We start from the raw sequence: 20,426 nt of genomic DNA, 5'->3' as shown, positions 1-20,426 counted from the left end.
ATGTCAGTTAAGCCTCTTCATGAGGGTAGGTACTGGAATCACTTTAATCTGACGATGGTTTGGAGAATAAATCGGTCGTGTATAATTAATTCAGGAGTGGGCAGTGGGTCATTCATCACACTAGTGGAGTCTCTTGGCCTTTAGTCACACATTCTTTTACCAGATGTTCCATCCCCATGTTCCATAATGTCCAAAACTCTCTTTTGGGTTCCTTTCTCATCCATCCTGGTTTTCTTGGTACTGAATTTGGCTGAAAGTCACATCAGTTTTAGTATATTAATCAATTTTTTACTTAGCATGGGCACATTCAAAAGCTTGTTCCAGTCCCATGACTAACCAACCACTACATGGCAGAAATGAAGAACAACCTGGTTCTCCTGTTGTACATGAGGAGTAGTTCCAGTAATCTCAGTGGAGTTAGATAGGAATAAAACTGATGTGAGAAGAGAATCAGAACCAATATTGGACTAACTTAAAAAAAAAAACCAGGAGTTCCTAGTATAGAAAAATATGCCCTCAAGATGATGGCATTGCTCAGGTATTGTTGCATTGCTTGCTTGTAGAGGTGGTTAAACTCAGGGTTGATAAGAATTCTATGACATCTTTGAGCTCAATCCAACTCCGATTGCCTTCAGTTCAGTATACCACCTCTCATCACAAGTACACCACTGCAGGGATCTAGATTTGTTAAAAATCTGTGCTTTCATGCCACATTGTGAAATAGCAAATATCTTTAGTCAAAAATTGTTTTTGTATTTTTGATGTTCTATTTGTTCAGGTCATACCAAATGTGTTGACTACACTAGTCAGATTACACAAAAACAGCTGTTTGCACTATCCTAATAAAACTTGTTTTTGTGGTGATGGCAAGGCAGAAAATGTCTTATGGAATTTGTGTCCTCTCAATGTGTACTAGTATCTTAAATATTACTTATTGTCATCAGACATTCTGTAATGCTTAGAGGTACAGGTTCAGAATCTGGTTTAGTCTCTTATGTTATGCATGATTCTAGTGTAGATGAAAACATCCTGGTTTAAAATATGGTGTACAGTGTTGGTGCCTTTCAGAGAAAGGTCATGGAGTATAGATATGGATGGAGAAGCTGCCTTATGTACTGCTAGACCACAATTCAAAGCCCCTTTGACGTGTAGCATGATATTCAAATAGACGACATGCTTAGATTTTGAACCTACCTGCTGTTCATATGAGTGTTGACATTGATCTAGATGAAGCATTTGAAAAAAATCTAAACTGTTCTAAAAATAAAATAATGGGTTGTCTTTCCTATACCCACACATCATCAGTAAAGTTTGGATTTGGATATGGTACACTTTAAATTTCCGTGGTTCCTTTCAGAAAAATCTGACCAGATTTCCCAAAGTTGTTTAGCCATTTCTAACTGAGACTACTACTGCTGAAGGAATGAAGTGATGAGGAAGAGTGAGACAGCAAACTAAGTTATTTTTAGAGCTTCATGCAGTTCAGTGGTTTTCCTTCGTAAGATTGCATACAAAGATTACATTTGCTTCCACACACCCTTTGCATTTTACGCTGTGTTTCTGATTCAAGTGAACCTAAAATCTCAAAGCAAAACTCAGTTCACACTGGGTTTCATGTCAAAACCATGAAAAACTGTCCATTTTGTTTGATACTGATGCAAAAGTGTAAACCAGCTCAGATGTGGCATTTAAAACTGGGCTAATGAGCAGAGGCTGCCTACAATGGCATGTAGCTGATTTGTGATAGCTAGCAGCAATATCTCCAATGGACAGTGAGGGGGCGCTAGATGGGGAGGGCGCTGAGTTACTACAGAGAATTCTTTCCCAGGTGTTTGGCTGGTGGGTCTTGCCCACATGCTCAGGGTCTAACTGATCTCCATATTTGAGGTCAGGAAGGAATTTTCCCCCAGGTCAGATTAGCAGAGACCCTGCATTTTTTGTTCATTGTCTTTGCCTTCCTCTGCAGCATGGGTCACTTACAAGTTTAAATGGTGGAATCTCTGCAATTTGAAGTCTTTAAATCATGATTTGGGGTCTTTAGTGACTCAGCCAGAGGTTATGGGTCTATTACAGGAGTGGGTGGGTGAGGTTCTGTGGTCTGCAATGTGCATGAGGACAGACTAGATCATGATGGTCCCTTGTGGCTTTAAAGTCTATGAAGCCCAGGTTCAGGTCCTGCCAAGCCTGAAAATCTACACCACAATTAAACAGCCTGTAGTATGAAGCCCATGAGCCTGAGTCAGCAGACATGGGCCAATGACAAGTGTTTAATTGCAGGGTAGACATACCCTATGTGTTTTCCCCTTGCAGGGGGTATCAAAGTATCACAAAACAAACCATCCCAGCCAATCTCCAACTCCACTGCCTGGACTGTGCCACTTCCCCAGTAGCTGGTGGGGGAACCCAGGCCTGCCCTGTACTCCAATTTTCAGCTCAAGGACCCTCTTAATCAGCAGCCAGGGTCTGCAGAGTTTCACCTTGCTGCTGTTTCCCTGAGCCTTTTCCTACTTTGCCTCTCTCAGATTTTTGCTCCATCCCCTTCTGGATAAGCCCCCTTCATGGACTGGATCCCCAGGGTTTCTATTCCTACCATCCTGGTTTTCCTCCTTTCCCTCGCTAATGGCCAGAGAGTGACTGCAGGCTTCTTCCCTACATCCCTTTTCTGCTGCCGACTGTCTGGCTTTATACTAGCCCTGTCTGTTCCTTCTCAGCTTGGCTTCATCATTATTCACGGGTTACTTAGGCGACCTAATTCCCCTCAGCAATGGCCTATCTGGCTAATTGCCCCTTCTCAGCCTTATAAACCCTTCTAGGCGAGTGGGGGGTGAATACCTCATCACAAGAGGACATGTACGATCTTGTTGTTTATAATGTTAAAAATAAAAACCTTGTTAAAAATGGGCTTAGTGTGAAATAAAAGTTTATTAACACTATAATTTTTAATCTCTGGCAATGTAATGACATGTTTTTACTAAAGTGTTAATTTTCTACAATGTTTGTTTTAATGAGGTAGTTCAGGGGATGATTGTCCCTAAAGTTATTGATTATGATCTTAGATGCACTTGTATAAATCAGGAATAACTCACCTAAAGTTACCAGTTACACTGAGTAACAGAGAATCACACTGAGTGTTATGCGGGATTTTTTTTTTTTGCCCCTAGCAGGGGAATAGTAGTAAAATAACAAAAATGACCAAGAATACCTCCTTTCTAACAGTTGGACTTGGGGTTAATTATGAACCTCAGATGTATATTGCAGAAAAATGGTGTGTGGAATGCTGTCTGACAAGATTTAAAACAGACAAACAAACAAACATAGGCCCAGTCCTTCATTTCTCACATATGCAAAACTTCTATTGACCTAAATGAGGATGGTAAGATCTAGCCCAAGCTTACAATTTTAAAATATCATCCTGATTAAACTTTAAAATTACAAAAATATAGTACTTGGTTCCCTCCACACCCTATATAAAGGTCCTTCATATGTCCTGGCAACCACGAGGGCAAACATGCATAAATGACAAGAGTATGGCAAAGAGGGAGTCTGAAAGCCTGTTATTTTATGGAGGTGGAAAAGTTTAGCTCAAGAGGGCTAAAGTTCTAGTAGTGTAAGAAACAAGCATTCAAATATAGTAAAATTCAGATAATGAAGAGGCAGGTATATTTTGATGGCCCCCTATACTGTGTGCCAATGACGTAAGTGATGACCCAAAGTGGCTACTCTTTCAGGGGCTGTATGGTAAGTCAGTCCACACCATAAAGCCTCTCCTTAGCATGTGCCCAGAAATATGTATATTGGTTTGTGGGTGACGGAGCAGGAAGAAGGAAAAGTGCAGCAAGTTAGTACCCAAAAGAAAACAGCCCAAAGTATCTTAATGAAGTGAAACCTTTTTCAAGTGGGTCTCTAACTATAGCCAGGTGTAAATCAATAGCAAATGCACTATTTAATAAACAGGAAACCACCCATTCTGCCTTTACTGACTGCCTCATACCCGTTTCCTGTGCTTCAGAAATTCTTGCAGCTGTGTCCAAGAAAACATTACCCTTGTGTATAGTGTCATAACTAATCAATTTTACCCTGAAGAGTTACTATGCTGGCTGACCTATTTTTTTTCCTTTTCTCCTCATAGGTAGAAAATACTTTTATTGTATTTATTTATTTTTTATGGAATTATGTTTGAAAACCCTAGTGAATCACTGTCATTGTTCAAATTCCAAAAGTGCTTCACCAGATATCAGCTGGTGTTCCAAGCAGTAGCAAGTATTTAGTGCAGAGAAAGAGTAAGACATGAACAAATGACGGGGAAAAAAACCCATGAAGAAAATTCTTAATTACCCATTCAGTTAAGCTCTGTATATTTATTTTACTTTATGCTCAGTGGTATAAAACTATTATTGCTTTACAGAATAAATGGATCATTTGCTTTTCTTTAAGCATGTTTTACTTTTTTCCTATGAAGAAAGGAATCCTGTATTATTCAGAGGATTTTTTTAAAATGAGTTTTTAAAATAGCTCATGACGATCACAAAATTATTGTGTTGCCTCCCTTTTTATTTCCAATTGTTACTGATTGTTTTCTCTTTCTAACATACAAGCCAATGTCTGTTAGCCCTTACTCATGGTGAATGCAGGGAGTCCACTGGTTTAAATTAAATAGGGGTGAAAGAATCAGGCCCAGCATTCACAATCCCTCATCAGAGGCCTCCTCCAAAACTCATTGAAAGCAATGGGAGTCTCTCCATTGATTTCTATGGGGTTTAGTTTAGGTCCCAAAAGAAACCGCCAACCAAAAAAGGAACAAAGAAAAGCCCTGAGCCAACAAGTACTGACTACCCTGAGTAGCCTCTTTAAAGTCAATAGTGTTTGTAGAATTGTGCCCAAAACAATATACAAACAAAAAATGACAGACATACAAAATCCCTCTGCTCTTTAATTGTTAGTGTGATGTTGCTTTGTAAGATGTCTTCTGAGACGACATGTACATCAGCTGGTGCATTATGCACCTGTAAAATTAAACATTCAAAAGGGTTATTTTCTAGAGTGGCTGGTTCTCTTAATTCATTTAGAAGCAATGTTCACCCAAGGTTCTCTTAGCAAACTAAATGGGATAAACTGATGAAGCATTTTTTCATGTGTGTTGACAAAGCTCCAGTATGAATGTGCGGTTACATTAGTTTAACTGGGGTTTGTTCTGAACATCTCCAGTAAAAATGTTTCCCTCTTTTATCATTTAAGGCCTGTATTTCATTTAATATTTCATTATGCAGAGACAGTGTGAATTAAATGCTCATTAAATTGTAGAGAAATCCAGTTTTCAATAACTTAACTACCATGTGCTGCAAAACCATATTGGAAAGTCATGAAAAATGAATCTGGTTCATCCTGATGTTTGCTTTATGCTTAAAATACATATGATCCTTTTGCTTGTTTGGGAAGAGGGAGAGAAAGAAGGAAGAACATTATGGTCTGTTGCTTACAGCAAAGGGTTAGCGAGGGTAAGGATCCTGGGCTTAAATCCAGGCTGAGATACCCAAGTTCACAACCTCTTTATGACTCAACAACCTAAATGTAAATCTGGGTTAAAGGAGGATCATACTGAAAAGCACATATTGTGCAGGAGTTGAAGGTGCAACACTCCCTTGTGATGCTGCCTCAGCTAGTGCCCTGTACGGCAGCTGCTATGACTCACTGAATTCAGAGGGTATTGCCCCCAGTCTGCTGTATGGCATATTACAGGCATGCTCCTCAGTCAATCATTTTAGTGGACCACACTGTCCATAATCGCTTAGTGGCTAAAAATGTTCTCTAGTAAATTACAGCTGTGGTAGCGGAACAGTCCAGGACTTAAGGTAATCTAATACATAGTAATAGAATTTGTGCAGACAGCAGGCAAACAGCAATTCCTGCCAACAAGGTTTTACTGCTATATCCTGCTTGCAATCTGAATTCACTGATATGAAGGACAAACCCCTTTTCACCAAACTAGAATCCATTTGCCTTATATCAGTGCCTACCACATGAATTTCTTCTAGAACAGTGGTTCTCAAACTTTTTTTTTCACGGACCATTTGAAAATTGCTGAGGGTCTTGGCGGACCACTTAATGATCTTTCCAAATGTTGTTTGTACTGTTAAATAACTATTGTAAAGCGCTTTGGATAAAAGCGCTATATAAAAAAATTAATAATAATTAACATTTTTGGTTCTACAAATAAAAGCACACAACTCATATTGTAATATCAGTAGTCTTACCTTTCCAATGCAATGGATGTGCCCTCTCCTCCTCTCCGCGGCAGCCCCCAAGCTGGGGCTGCGAAGCAGGTGGGTCTCTCTCTCACTACAGCAGCCACAGAGCTGAGGCTGGGAAGGAGCGCCATCTCTCCTCAGCAGCCACAGCCCTGGAGCTGGGGAAAGTCACCTCTTTCTCTGGCTGCCACAGCCCTGCACATTCCAAATTCCCCCACCCCCTCTTCTCATCCCACTGCCCCCTCCCACCTGCCCCCTATTCCCCCAAGACCACCACTTCACCTTACATGTGCATCTTCTCCGGGGTCCAGGCACCTAATTATGCGTGGCTCCACTAATTAGCTGGGTGGCCCTTCATTCTCTTGTGTGCGGCCTCCTAGGCACGCACTGTAGAGGAACTTTCTGAGGACCACCTGAATGGAGCTCGCGGACCACTGGTGGTCCACAGACCACAGTTTGAGAACCTCTGTCCCAGAACACTCACTTGCCTTTCAGCAAGAATTTAGAAAATTCTCCAATCTTTTATGATTCCCTCTAGTATCCATTTATTACCTCTCCTCGTAAGAAAATTCTCCTTTTCTACCCACCCCAGAGGCCAGACACTTGCAATATTTCAAGGCTTACCTGCCATTTTAGTTCCAACATGGATGACTTCTCCTCCAGCCCAAAATATTTTAAAAACCTATTTTAAGACCTCTCTGCTGCAGTGATGCTCTAATTCATAGAAATCTTTAGTGGAGTGAATGGGAGTTCTGGATACAGAAGGATGGAGAAATCTTGTCCTGCATAGGTGTGTTCTGTTGCCCAGGCAGGAGCAGGATGCCAGGAACTCATGCAGATCTACATATATATATATATATATATATATACACACTGTGAGCCATGGAACAGAGTTTTGCAGAGACTCCCTGCATCCTAGTTCATAGATCATTAGGGTTGGAAGGGACCTCAAGAGATCTAAGTCCAACCCCCTGCTCAAGGCAGGACTAATCCCCAAATGGCCCCCTCAAGGATTGAACTCACAACCCTCGGTTTAGCAGGCCAATGCTCAAACCACTGAGCTATCCCTCTCCCGTATAGTTGCTATAGTTTGTGTTAAAAATTCAACAGAAAGATATATTCCACTAATAAATTCTATGGTATTTTTAAAGTAATTTCTACAGAAAGCACTTTAATTCCTATAGAACCCTGTTGGCCTCATCATTAATAATTTCTACAGGACTTTTTCATATGGGCAAGTGGTTAGAGGCACAACAACACAGATTTGTGCCGCTATTCATTTTACTGGAAGAAAATGTTAGCACAAATTGCACACACAAAGTGGAAGGCCCATCTTCCACCTGGCTGAAGGTATACCACAATATGTGCATTTCTCAGTTCTCAATCCTTTAAAACAAAGAATTAACACTGGCTTTTAAAATGGAGGTGCACAAATAATCAGAATACAGTACAATGAAAACAGAAATTTTGGATTGAGAAGTGAGGGACATGAAATGTAACAATTTAGCTATTTGATTTTACAAAAATCCACATGATTTGTATGTTGTTGTAGGTTTAATAAGTGCATGTAGAGCTTACAAATTTGGTGGCTTTTTTTAAACAACATTCTGTAGCAACTAATATAGGTCAGGCATTTTTACAGTTAGGAATGTTGTAACATGTTGATGTTAATATCTGTGGTTCCCTTGAGTAGGAAGTGGGATTATGTAAACCTCTTGGTAATTTGTTTCTTTGAATATAATTTTGCAAATTTTAGGGGGAAAACTTTAGGTTGGGAGTGGTAGTGCAAGTCAGATGGGGTATCAGTGAGTGATGGTAGTGGGCAAGTAGCTGGATCCCTTAATTGTTCATCCCCAATGTTGGGAGTTTTTGTTGAGGTTGTCAAGTATCAGGGGATAGCATGTTAGTCTGTATCCACAAAAATAACATGGAATCCGGTGGCACCTTAAAGACTAACAGATTTATTTGGGCATAAGCTTTTGTGGGTAAAAACCCACTTCTTCAGATGCATGGAGTGAGAATTAGATGCAGGCATGATTATAGTGACACATGAAGAGAAGGGAGTTACCTCACAATTGGAGAACCAGTGTTGACAGGGCCAATTAGATCAGGGTAGATGTAGGTCACTCCCAACAACTGATGCTGAGGTTGTAGAATTTTTGTAAAGAAAATGTAATTGAGTGTTAGCCAGACTCCAATGAAATACACAATAACCTTAACCCTTTTTAAATACGTTTTTGTTTATGAAATAATACTAGGCACAACATAGCTCTTAATTATGAACAGACTTTGTTAAAATGAACGACTTCAAATCATCACTCCTGACAGATTCGTAATAAAAGATTTAAGGTAAAATGTAAAGAAAGGGAGAAGTTATTCCAGTTCCAAAAGGCCACTCCATTACAGGTAGCATGAATAAAGTAATTACACTGCAGAAATCATCCCATTCTCTGCTTTCTAACTTACTATCATTATTATCCCTCAGCATTACATCATGGGATGTGTTTGTTTCAGACAAATAGCCTTCATAACATACAAGATCTTTAAGCATATAAAAGGGGAAGCTACTGTCTAAAATGTATCTCCTGGAGTCACCAATACATCTGACCATGCACTGACTCTGTAGGTTTGGGTAGTCAGGAGTTTTATTAAACCCTCCAGAGAGTTCCTGCATTTTAGGTGCTCAAAGGCACTCATTCTCCACTTTCCTCAAAATTCTCACAGTGCTTAAGAGCGCAGTCTTCTGGAGGTCAGTGATTATGATGTATTGCACTTCTTGTGTCATGATAACTTCTGAAGTTACCCTCCCACAGCATTCTCTTCTTTGGCAGTAACTGCAGAACTGTTGAATTCTTTTGGTGCCTTGAGTCAGCTCAGTAAAAACTGTGGCTTCAGAAACAAGCTGGCGTGGGGAAGCAGAGCAGGCAGATGGCTGATCACTAGATAAAGTCTTTCACTTTTTATCATGCTCTCGTATCGTTTTCTTACTTATTGTTTATGACTCCTGACAATCAAGGGCCTGATCATGCAGAATGACTTTATTCCTACTGAAGTCACTGGGAGTTGAAGCCTCCTAGACTTCCTAGAAGTGGAAATGGACAGTTAGAAGTTAATAGTATACCATATTAAAATAATGCATGAGCCCTCTCCACACTCTAGAGCAGCAGTTCTCAAACTTCATTGCACTGAGACCCCCTTCTGACAACAAAAATTACTACACAACCCCAGGAAGGGGGACTGAAGCCTGAGCCTGCCTGAGCACCAGCTGCGGGTGGGGGAGCCAAAGCAGAATCTTAGGGGCTTCAGTCTCAGGCAGGGAGCCTATAAACTGAGTCCTGCCACCCAGTGCTGAAGCTCTCGGACTTCGGCCCTGGGCTGTGGGGCTTGGGCTTTGGCTTTGGACCTGGGCCCCAGCAAATCTAAGCCAACCTGGTGACCCCATTAAAATGGGGTCACGACCCACTTTGGGGTCCTGACCCACAGTTTGGGAACTGCTGCTCTAGAAGGTAAGGAGCTCAGTACTCCCAGGGGAAATGTATGCCTAGAGAGAGTCCATTTACATAAGCTTTCCACCCAGAAACTATCCAAGTGGTGATGCAAGTCAGATGGGGTGTCAGTGAGTGATGGGAATTGGTGAGGTAGTGGAATTTAACAGAGACAGAGGGAGGGGAAAGGGACTCTACTCAGGAGTCCTATAGGCCATTCGCCCCCTCCACTGAAGACCTTGTGATAGGATCATGCTTTGCAGAGACACAGCACTGAGGTAGCTCTTTGCTGAAGTCACAGGGGCAGCAACAGAGCTCCATGAATTCTGCTGAGGTCCTCCCTACCCAGCATCAAAACAAGCTGAAGTCTCAACAGCAGGGTTAGGTGGCAGAACCTCAGGACTGGATCGGCCATCACTTTGCCTAGTGGCTGCAGACAGAACCACCCAAGTGCTCTCTGGAGCTACACTAACCTCTGACACCAACCATGGAGTAGTTCAGGGGGAAGGTGGAAAGTGACATGTTAAAGGGACATTCGCCTATCAAATGTTCTAGTGGGGAATTGAGGTAAAGGATGACTCCCAAAGTTACCACTGCTGTGAGGGTTTCGCATACAGACTCAGTGCCTGTGAGTGGGGAAATATTGCCTATTAAGGGTGCCCAGTTTTCTCAGGTCGCTAGGTAGGGGCTTGAGCCAATGGTATGTTAATTTTAAGAGGAATCTCTAGATATTTGAACCTGGTCCTTGTTGCTGCTGAGAACACCTGGAAAAGGGTTACACTGGTATTGTAATCCATTGACAAATTAACTGTGTCTCCCTCACACATGACCCTCTCACTCCCATTCCCCCCCACTACCCATTTCAAGCTGCAGATCTCTGATTCCACAGAGGAAATTCAGGAGGTTTGGTACTGATGCCATGAAGGTGTCAGCCCCCCATACACTTCCATGGAGGAAGGTGGGATCTGCACATGCAGGAAGGTAGAGGGGCTCTTAACACTCACCAGACCATCTGGCCCACAACACAGGAGTCTACAGATGATGTAAAAGATGTTTTTTTTCCAGCGAAATACTAAGACAAACCCAAGATGTTACTATGGAAAGACAGTTTGATTAGTTCCCTTTTTTCAGAAACTAAAGCAAAGGAGATTGCCAGCTAGATAAGAGTAGAACATGGAAGCCTCACAGAAATCTTTTGCCCATCTAACTCCACCAACTATTTGTGTGTCATAGAATATCATTTAAATCTGAACAGATAGTCAAGCCAATAAAGCACATCGTGCTTCCTGGATCTTCCTTAATTGGATGCCTTGATTTGCAGTGACTGTAGTCCATCTAGCACCAATAATCTTGATGCTGTATCCTTCATCGTCCCGTTTCTCTTCTGTTCAAGTCTTGTGCTGTTGAGAAAGTCATGATAATAGTTATCTATAAGCTTAAAAAGAACAATGTTGTCCATACTAATGTGTTAAATGAAGTTTCACAATGAAACACTCATTGGAGGGCATCTGTCCTCAGTTACACTCATGATACCCACCTGATGTGATGGGTTTCACAGCTATAACTGAGAGCAAAATTTGTCCCTTATGTTCACCAAATGCAACAGTCAAATGTGATGAATTAATATAAATAATACACCAAGAGCCTTTATGATTTTCATTGTCATCATATGTGTTACTGTATCTACCCATTAACAAGTAAGGCCGATTTCTTCCCTCCCTTACATAGGTACAATTCCCATTGATGTCAGGGAGGCCACAATGTGGCCCCTTGTAATAAAAAGTAAGTGTGCAGCTACATATCTGTAGAACACCAGGGTAGGTACCATTTATTTTCTTGGCACTAACCATGTTCCTGTTAAGCAGAACTTTTGCAAGCATTCTTCTGACTAAGCAGATGATATTGGCTATCATTACGCTAACTTGATTTCCTGGGAAACATTCCAATAATATGTTGGTCCTTGCTTAGCATGTTCCATTTACATGGCATGCACTGTATATGCAAAGCTAACAATTTACTGCTGATCAGAGAGAACTCTTTTATGTAAAATATTCCTGGAGAAAGCGTATATCAGCCTATTATTATAAGCACTGTCTTATTCTGTGTGCAAGCAGGTTTTATAGTAACTACGGTACTTCAGGTAGAAAATTTCTCTGCTTCCAAGAATTTATGCCATTCCACACTTCCAGAGCAAAATCCCCGAAGTTTCTCTGGCAGGATTAAGCCACAGCTGCTCTACTGCAAACCCATCAAATTAAAATGTGCAGTCTTCGTTTAATTTCCTTTGATCCAACTGCACAAATAACATGAACAACCAGAAATCTAGTGCTTTTTTTCAGAGCATGTAAATGGAGGGAGAGACTGGCCAGAGCAAAGGAAAGAAGCAGGGTGGAAATCCAATTATTCCAGACAATAAGACTTGGCGGAGAAAAGAGAAAGAAAGGGATATGGGGCTTCAAATGCTGACTTCAATGTGGTGTAGCTGAGAAGAGAGTTGAGCATAACCAGTCCAAGAAACAAGTTACCGTAAGAGAAAAAGCCCAATAAGGCTTAAACCCAAACCAACTTATGGCACTATAGCGTCTATGACCAGCTATTATACAATTCAAATGAAATTCTTCTAAGGAATCCCGCCTTCCTGCCCTGGAGGTGCTACTCCTGAATCCTAACTAGCCAATCTTACAGCTTCTTCAGTTCCTGATGATATACTTTTCTAGTGGGATATATGTGGGCATCCTGTCAGCGAATAGTTTACACAGGATGGGATGTAGCTGCAGTGCATTGCAGACCTTAGTACACACTACCTTATTTGCAACACCACTGAACTTCATTCAGACAACACTGGTTTGGGATTAATATTAAACACAAAGGGAACATAGATGCACACGTCATGAGAACTGTTTCTTGTTCTTGTACAACTAGCCAAATTGGCTACAGGCCATTCAAAATAAAAAGGCCTAATACAAGAAAACCTATTGGGCTTATCTCTTCCTGGATAAATGCTAGACCTCACACTGAAGACATTTCTGATTAATAACAGAAAAATAAATTGTTATTCCTGGTGCAGAACTTGTTTTCTCTTTGAATGCAAACAACCAGATAGCAACTTAATGGTGAGCTGTCAAAGAAAGGTAACAAGTCTATTACATTCTCAGCTGACATGTGCAAATTAGTTTTGTATTAATAGTGACACAGTGTAATAAAGCTAACACAAATCATGCAAAGAATATATATTGATGTGAACTAATAATAATTTACAATGCCAACCCAGTGTTCTGCAGATTGTGAGTGAAATAGACTCCCTTGTTCATAGAGCCCTTACAAGACACTCTGTTCTACATGTGTGGGTCAAATTTTACCCTGCATGCGTAGGGATTACGTTACACCCCAGTGAAATGCACCCACTACTAGGAAGGAAACATGACACTGGAGCAGTGACTTTTAGAGGTGCTGAGCACTCAAAGCTCCTGTTGACTTCAAAGCAAACTGTGGGTGCTTGGCACTTTTTCTAAGAATTGATTAACATCTTAATGTTAGATACAGATAGCACAGAAATATAACTTCCCAAGTCACAATATGGCTGTGATATCAGGGCTTAAACTCCTATTTGTGCATCAAATGTCATCAGATCTATAATGAATGCAAATGGATAGGCTTTTCATCCATAATTCTACTCATAAATACAGCACTCCTTAGCGCTGGCAGAAAGGGAAAAACACTATTTACTACGGCATCACTGCTGCTTACAACTCCCAGCGTTCTCTTTGTGGTCATCCAACCAAATACTGCTTAGCTAGACAAACTGAAAAGCTCACAGTGCAGGATGCTCTTGCTATTAGTTTTGATCTTCTAGTAAGAAAAAAGATTTTTAAAAAAAGAAAACGTAATACACTTTTGCAAAATACAGTAGTCAACAGACAGACTCTGAGTCAAACTGCTGCCCTAAATCTTCTTCTCCCATAAGTTGCCCAAGCAAATGGGCTTTTGAAAGGGGAATCTAAGAGGGGCTGGAAGTAAGGAATCCTCTGAGTCTGTGTGCCATGACTGTGCAGGCATTCGCAGCCCCTGGTTTGAAGCAGAAGGGTTCCTTGCACGTGCTCATGGGGGAGTTAGGTCTGTGGAGCCACATATTGACAGATGGACTGGTGACTTTCCAATCAGCCTTCCATTCTACTATGAAGAGAGCAGGGCGGGAGGCCTCAGAACCATGTGACTCTTAACTTTTATTTTTAGAAGTTTTATTTCAAGAATTCTTCTTTTAAGTTAAATATAATGGGCCAAGTTTTGCCCTTAGTTACACCCAATGGGAAGGGGAACATGTCCCTGTAAGCCGGGGGGTCCTTCGCTACCTCCGCCGGCGGCGGTGGAGGGGTCCCGGGCACGTCCCTCGGGCAGGGGGACCGCTGGCAAATGCCCACGGCGTGCCCCTCAGACAGGGGAGCGCCGGCACGAGTCCCTAGCGTGCCCCCCCCAGCAGGGGGACGCTGGCCAATGTCCAGAGTGCGCCCCTCAGGCAGGGGAGCGCCGGTTGTAGTCTCTAGCGTGCCCCTCTAGCAGGGGAACGCTGGCAAACGTCCACAACACGCACCTCAGGCAGGGGAGCGCCGGTCGTAGTCTCTAGCGTGCCCCTCTAGCAGGGGAACGCTGGTAACTGTCCACAGCGCGCCCCTCAGGCAGGGGAGCACCGGTCGTAGTCTCTAGCGCGCCCCTCTAGCAGAGGAACGCTGGTAACTGTCCACAGCGCGCCCCTCAGGCAGGGGAGCGCCGGTCGTAGTCTCTAGCGTGCCCCTCTAGCAGGGGAATGCTGGCAAAAGTCCCGAGCGTGCCCCTCTAGCAGGGGGACGCGGGCCAATGTCCAGGTATATGAACCTCTGGGTCGGTCGGGTAGACCGCGGCGGGCAGCTCCGGCTCCTTGAGGGTTGCCGGGTCCTCCGCCTCCCCGGAGTCGGCAGCTGGGTCGGGCAGAAGCGGCTCGGCGTCGGGCCTTACCTCCATCCGTGGTGCCACCCGTTCGGAGCAAAGGGTCCTGCCCTTTGTATTCCTCGCTCCGCCCCTCCCACAGCTGGGGACGGAGCGAACGCGCCCTGGCCCCGCCCTCTCTGGCGGAGACCGCGGCGCGTCCCGGTTCGCTCCTCCCCTCCCACAGCTGGGGACGGAGCGAACGCGCCCTGGCCCCGCCCCCTCCGGCGGAGAACGCGGCGCGTCCTGGACCGGCTCAGTAGGGGGCCACCCCGGCTCCCTACAATCCCTGTAATCTTTGGTTCCTTATTCCTGCCAGTCCTTATGTGCACCAGCTTTTCCTGTGTCCCTGCTCCCAGCAGCCAGTGTCTAGATGGCATTTCTCACAGGCCTGCCTCAGCTGAGTGCTCCAGGATAGGCACTGTTTTCCCCCCAGCTTCCTCTCCTAAGAGGTCAGAAGATCATCTTCGCTTCAAGGACATACCTCCCTGACTTTATCTCAACACAGTCAAAAGGTCTGGTTAAAAAAAGAAAGCAAGATTTATTATGACTATATAAAGAAAACCCACCTAAACCAAAATACACATAGTACAGAACATACCCAGTTTCATAGCTGGCTTAAACTAAGCTCTAGGTATGTATAAGCTGGTGAGTATCTGAATGTCTGTTGAGGGGACAGTTTGGCAGTTTGACCGTGTGCTTGAATGTTTGATTGCTTGTTTGACCAGTGTGACCTGGGAGTGCTTTGTTCCAGCTGGGCCTGACTGTTATAAAAAGGCAGTCAGCTGCGAACCAGCTGAGCAGCGAACAGCAGAGAGGCAAACAGAAGGAGTTTGCCTGGGAGTTCGCCTGGAGAGAGCCTACCGAGGCCCCCCCTCACAGGTGTCTCTGAGTAGCGTCTGCCACAAGTAAGGAGGCTCTTAGAAGGAAGAGACTATGGATGTGGAGCGATCCGCTGTTGTGACCTGCACAGGATGCGCCATGTTCGTCTTCCTTCCACAGGATAGAAGCGACTTTGTCTGTACAAAGTGCAAGCTGATCTCCATATTGGAAGAGAAGATTCAAGGTCTGGAGAAACGAATATCAACCCTGTGTTCCATAAAAGAAAATGAGGATTTCCTGGATAGACGTCAGGATCAGCTTCAGCGGGCACAATGTTCTGAAGATTCAGAGCAGGCTACGCAGCGGGTACAGAAGGCCAGCGAGGATAATTGGCGGCATGTGACTTCCAGAAGAGGAAAGAGTACCAGAAACGTCCATATACCAGTAACACAGATGCAGGTGAGCAACCGTTTTCATGTTCTCTCCGCAGGTACTAGTGCAGAGGGTGGAGTGGATGATACATCTGAGGGAACAGAGCAGAAGGAGACTCCACTGATTGGAAGGCATGAGATGCGCCGTCCTAGGGATGGGGGTTCCACGACCACCACTCCCAAAAGGAGGAGGAGGAGGGTGGTGGTGGTCAGGGACTCTCTCCTCAGGGGGACTGAGTCATCTATCTGCCGCCCTGACCGGGAAAACTGAGAGGTGTGCTGCTTGCCAGGGGCTAGGATTCATGATGTGACGGAGAGACTGCCGAGACTCATCAAGCCCTCAGATCGCTACCCCTTCCTGCTTCTCCACGTGGGCACCAATGATACTGCCAAGAATGACCTCGAGCGTATCACTGCAGACTACGTGGCTCTGGGAAGAAGGATAAAGGAGTTTGAGGCGCAAGTGGTGTTCTTGTCTATCCTCCCTGTGGCAGGAAAAGGCCAGGGTAGAGACCGTCGAATCGTGGAAATCAACGAATGGCTACGCAGATGGTGTCGGAGAAAAGGGTTTGGATTCTTTGACAATGGGATGGTCTTCCAAGAAGAAGGATTGCTAGGCAGAGACGGGCTCCCCCTCACGAAGAGAGGGAAGAGCATCTTTGCAAGCAGGCTGGCTAACCTAGTGAGGAGGGCTTTAAACTAGGTTCACTGGGGGAAGGAGACAAAAGCCCCGAGGTAAGTGAGGAAGTGGGATATCGGGAGAAAGCACAAGTAGGTGAGTGCAAGGGGGGAGGGCTCCAGCCCCCTACTGGGACACCAGGACGATCAGTGAGTTATCTTACATGCCTATACACAAATGCAAGAAGCCTGGGGAACAAGCAGGGAGAACTAGAAGTCCTGGCACAGTCAAGGAATTATGATGTAATTGGAACAACAGAGACTTGGTGGGATAACTCACATGATTGGAGTACTGTCATGGATGGATATAAACTGTTCAGGAAGGATAGGCAGGGAGTTGCGTTGTATGTAAGAGAGCAGTATGACTGCTCAGAGCTCCAGTATGAAACTGCAGAAAAACCTGAGAGTCTCTGGATTAAATTTAGAAGTATGAACAACCAGAGTGATGTCATGGTGGGAGTCTGCTACAGACCACCAGACCAGGGGGATGAGGTGGACGAGGCTTTCTTCCAGCAACTAACATAAGTTGCTAGATCACAGGCCCTGGTTCTCATGGGTGACTTTAATCACCCTGATATCTGCTGGGAGAGCAATACAGCAGTGCACAGACAATCCAGGAAGTTTCTGGAAAGTGTAGGGGACAATTTCCTGGTGCAAGTGCTGGAGGAACCAACTAGGGAAAAAGCTCTTCTTGACCTGCTGCTCACAAACAGGGAAGAAAGCAATAGTGGATGGGAACCTGGGAGGTAGTGACCATGAGATGATCGAGTTCAGGGCCTGATACAAGGGAGAAAGGAGAGCAGTAGAACAGAGACCCTGGACTTCAGAAAAGCAGACTTCGACTCCCTCAGGGAACTGATAGGCAAGGTCCCCTGGGAGAATAACATGACGGGGAAAGGAGGCGAGGAAAGCTGGCTGTATTTTAAAGATTCCTTATTGAGGTTGCAGGAACAAATCATCCCGATGTGTAGGAAGAAAAGTAAATATGGCAGGCGACCAGCTTGGCTTAACAGTGAAATCCTTGCTTGTCTTAAACACAAAAAAACAGCTTACAAGAAGTGGAAGATTGGACAAATAACCAGGGAGGAGTATAAAAGTATTGCTCAGGCATGCAGGAGTGAAATTAGGAAGGCCAAATCACGCTTGGAGTTGCAGCTAGCCGGAGATGTTAGGAGTAACAAGAAGGGTTTCTTCAGGTATGTTAGCAACAAGAAGAAAGTCAAGGAAAGTGTGGGCCCCTTGCTGAATGAGGGAGGGAACCTAGTGACAGAGGATGTGGAGAAACCTAGTGTACTCAATGCTTTTTTTGCCTCTGTCTTCACAGACAAGGTCAGCTCCCAGACAGCTGCACTCTGCAGCACGGTATGGGGAGGAGGTGACCAGCTCTCTGTGGAGAAAGAAATAGTTCGGGACTATTTAGAAAAGCTGGACGAGCACAAGTCCATGGGGCCGGATGCACTGCATCCGAGGGTGCTAAAGGAGTTGGCCGATGAGATTGCAGAGCCATTGGCCATTATCTTTGAAAAATCATGGCGATTGGGGGAGGTCCTGGATGACTGGAAAAAAGCTAATGTAGTGCCCATCTTTAAAAAAGGGAAGAAGGAAGATCCAGGGAACTACAGGCCAGTCAGTCTCACCTCAGTCCCTGGAAAAATCATGGAACAGGTCCTCAAGGAATCAATTCTGAACCACTTAAAGGAGGGGAAAGTGATCATGAACAGTCAGCATGGATTCACCAAGGGCAAGTCATGCCTGACTAACCTAATTGCCTTCTATGATGAGCTAACCGGTTCTGTGGATGAGGGGAAAGCAGTGGATGTGCTATTTCTGGACTTTAGCAAAGCTTTTGATACAGTCTCCCACAGTATTCTTGCTAGCAAGTTAAAGAAGTATGGGCTGGATGAATGGACAGTAAGGTGGATAGAAAACTGGCTAGATGGTCGGGCTCAACGGGTAGTGATCAATGGTTCCATGTCTAGTTGGCAGCCGGTATCAAGTGGAGTGCCCCAAGGGTCGGTGCTGGGGCCGGTTTTGTTCAATATCTTCATTAACGATCTGGAGGGTGGTGTGGACTGCACCCTTAGCAAGTTTGCAGATGACACTAAACTGGGAGGAGTGGTTGATACGCTGGAGGGTAGGGATAGGATACAGAGGGACCTAGACAAATTAGAGGATTGGGCCAAAAGAAATCTGATGAGGTTCAACAAGGACAAGTGCAGAGTCCTGCACTTAGGACGGAAGAATCCCATGCACTGCTACAGACTAGGGACCAAATGGCTGGGCAGCAGTTCTGCAGAAAAGGACCTAGGGGTTACGGTGGATGAAAAGCTGAATATGAGTCAACAGTGTGCCCTTGTTGCCAAGAAGGCTAATGGCATTTTGGGTTGTATACGTAGGGGCATTTCCAGCAGATCGAGGGATGTGATCATTCCCCTCTATTCAGCACTGGTGAGGCCTCATTTGGAGTACTGTGTCCAGTTTTGGGCCCCACATTACAAGAAGGATGTGGATAAATTGGAGATAGTCCAGCGGAGGGCAACAAAAATGATTAGGGGGCTGGAGCACATGACTTATGAGGAGAGGCTGAGGGAACTGGGATTGTTTAGCCTGCAGAAGAGAAGAATGAGGGGGGATTTGTCACTGGTAGAAGATGACAGAACAAGGAGTAATGGTCTCAAGTTGCAGAGGGGGAGGTTTAGGTTGGACATTAGGAAAAACTTTTTCACTAGTAGGGTGGTGAAGAACTGGAATGGGTTACCTAGGGAGGTGGTGGAATCTCCTTCCTTAGAGGTTTTTAAGGTCAGGCTTGACAAAGCCCTGGCTGGGATGATTTAGTTGGGTTTGGTCCTGCTTTGAGCAGGGGGTTGGACTAGATGACCTCCTGAGGTCCCTTCCAACCCTGAGATTCTATGATTCTATATCTAATGTGTTGTTCTCCTTTTCTCTTTGCTGACCTTTCAGCCACTCACCCTGATGGTTTCAAGTCTGCTCTCTTTCCCTCACACAAGCCTTTCAGGTTCCTCCAGCATGCCTGGCATTTTATAATGCCAGTCAGCTCCCTACTGCCAAGTGGTAAACCCCCGGGTCTTCTCCAGAACCACTCTTGGTTATAATTTTTGCTGTGCCCAAACTGTTCAAATCCTGTGTTCCTGTTCCACCTTATTGCCTCAACTAAGTATAACATATCTACAAATCTGTCAACTTTTTGCACAGCTCTTCATGGCCATGCTTTGTTGCAGGTATCACACTGACTACTCCATATCCAATATGAATCGTGGACAAATTAATTGGCCTATCACAATCCATAAGAAATGCTGAATATGTTAAGAAAGTTATACCAAATATAAACTCCCCGGGTCTGATTTTTCTAAACTTCAGAAGTCCAGGGCTCTAAGGAAAAACATATGCACTATTAACATAATTTGTTCATTGAAAGATGGTGAGCAGGTGAAAATTAGGCATTTTTGTGTGCAGCCTTTGGCATCTGAGTTTGTGGCAATTAGTCCCACTGTATGCTAATTAAGAAATCTGTTTTTGTTTAGGCTGTATCCACTAAAATGCATGAATTAAATATATATCACATCCCCATACAGCCACTAGAAAAGATAGTTTAACTAAACTAGTAAATATTTAATGCCTTAAGCTCATATGAAGGTGGACATTAGTGGAAGCCATGGAACAGTTCTCTGAATATAGTTTTTTTTAGCCTGTCCAGATATAATGAGGATATTGCTTTAAAGATATAAAACAAACTAATAAAATACGCTTAAATATTAAGGTGAATTATTCCAATTAATGAAAACAAG

General features: G+C 44.0%; 1 protein-coding gene across 1 annotated transcript in view; it reads right to left on the bottom strand.

The window, feature by feature from the left end:
* The window catches only part of GPR149 (G protein-coupled receptor 149), a 237,823-nt gene extending 231,399 nt beyond the window's left edge, over positions 1 to 6,424 (bottom strand). Inside the window, exon 1 of the mRNA XM_039488658.1 lies at positions 6,252 to 6,424. The gene's annotated coding sequence lies outside the window, so the exon portion shown is untranslated. The remainder of the gene's footprint in view (positions 1 to 6,251) is intronic.
* Positions 6,425 to 20,426: the final 14,002 nt, after the last annotated feature.

Source organism: Mauremys reevesii, linkage group 9 (genome assembly GCF_016161935.1).
Source record: "Mauremys reevesii isolate NIE-2019 linkage group 9, ASM1616193v1, whole genome shotgun sequence".
In the NCBI taxonomy this organism is placed as follows: Eukaryota; Metazoa; Chordata; order Testudines; family Geoemydidae; genus Mauremys; species Mauremys reevesii.
Note: the sequence above shows the minus strand (reverse complement) of the source record. Positions and strands in the feature narration are given on the sequence as shown.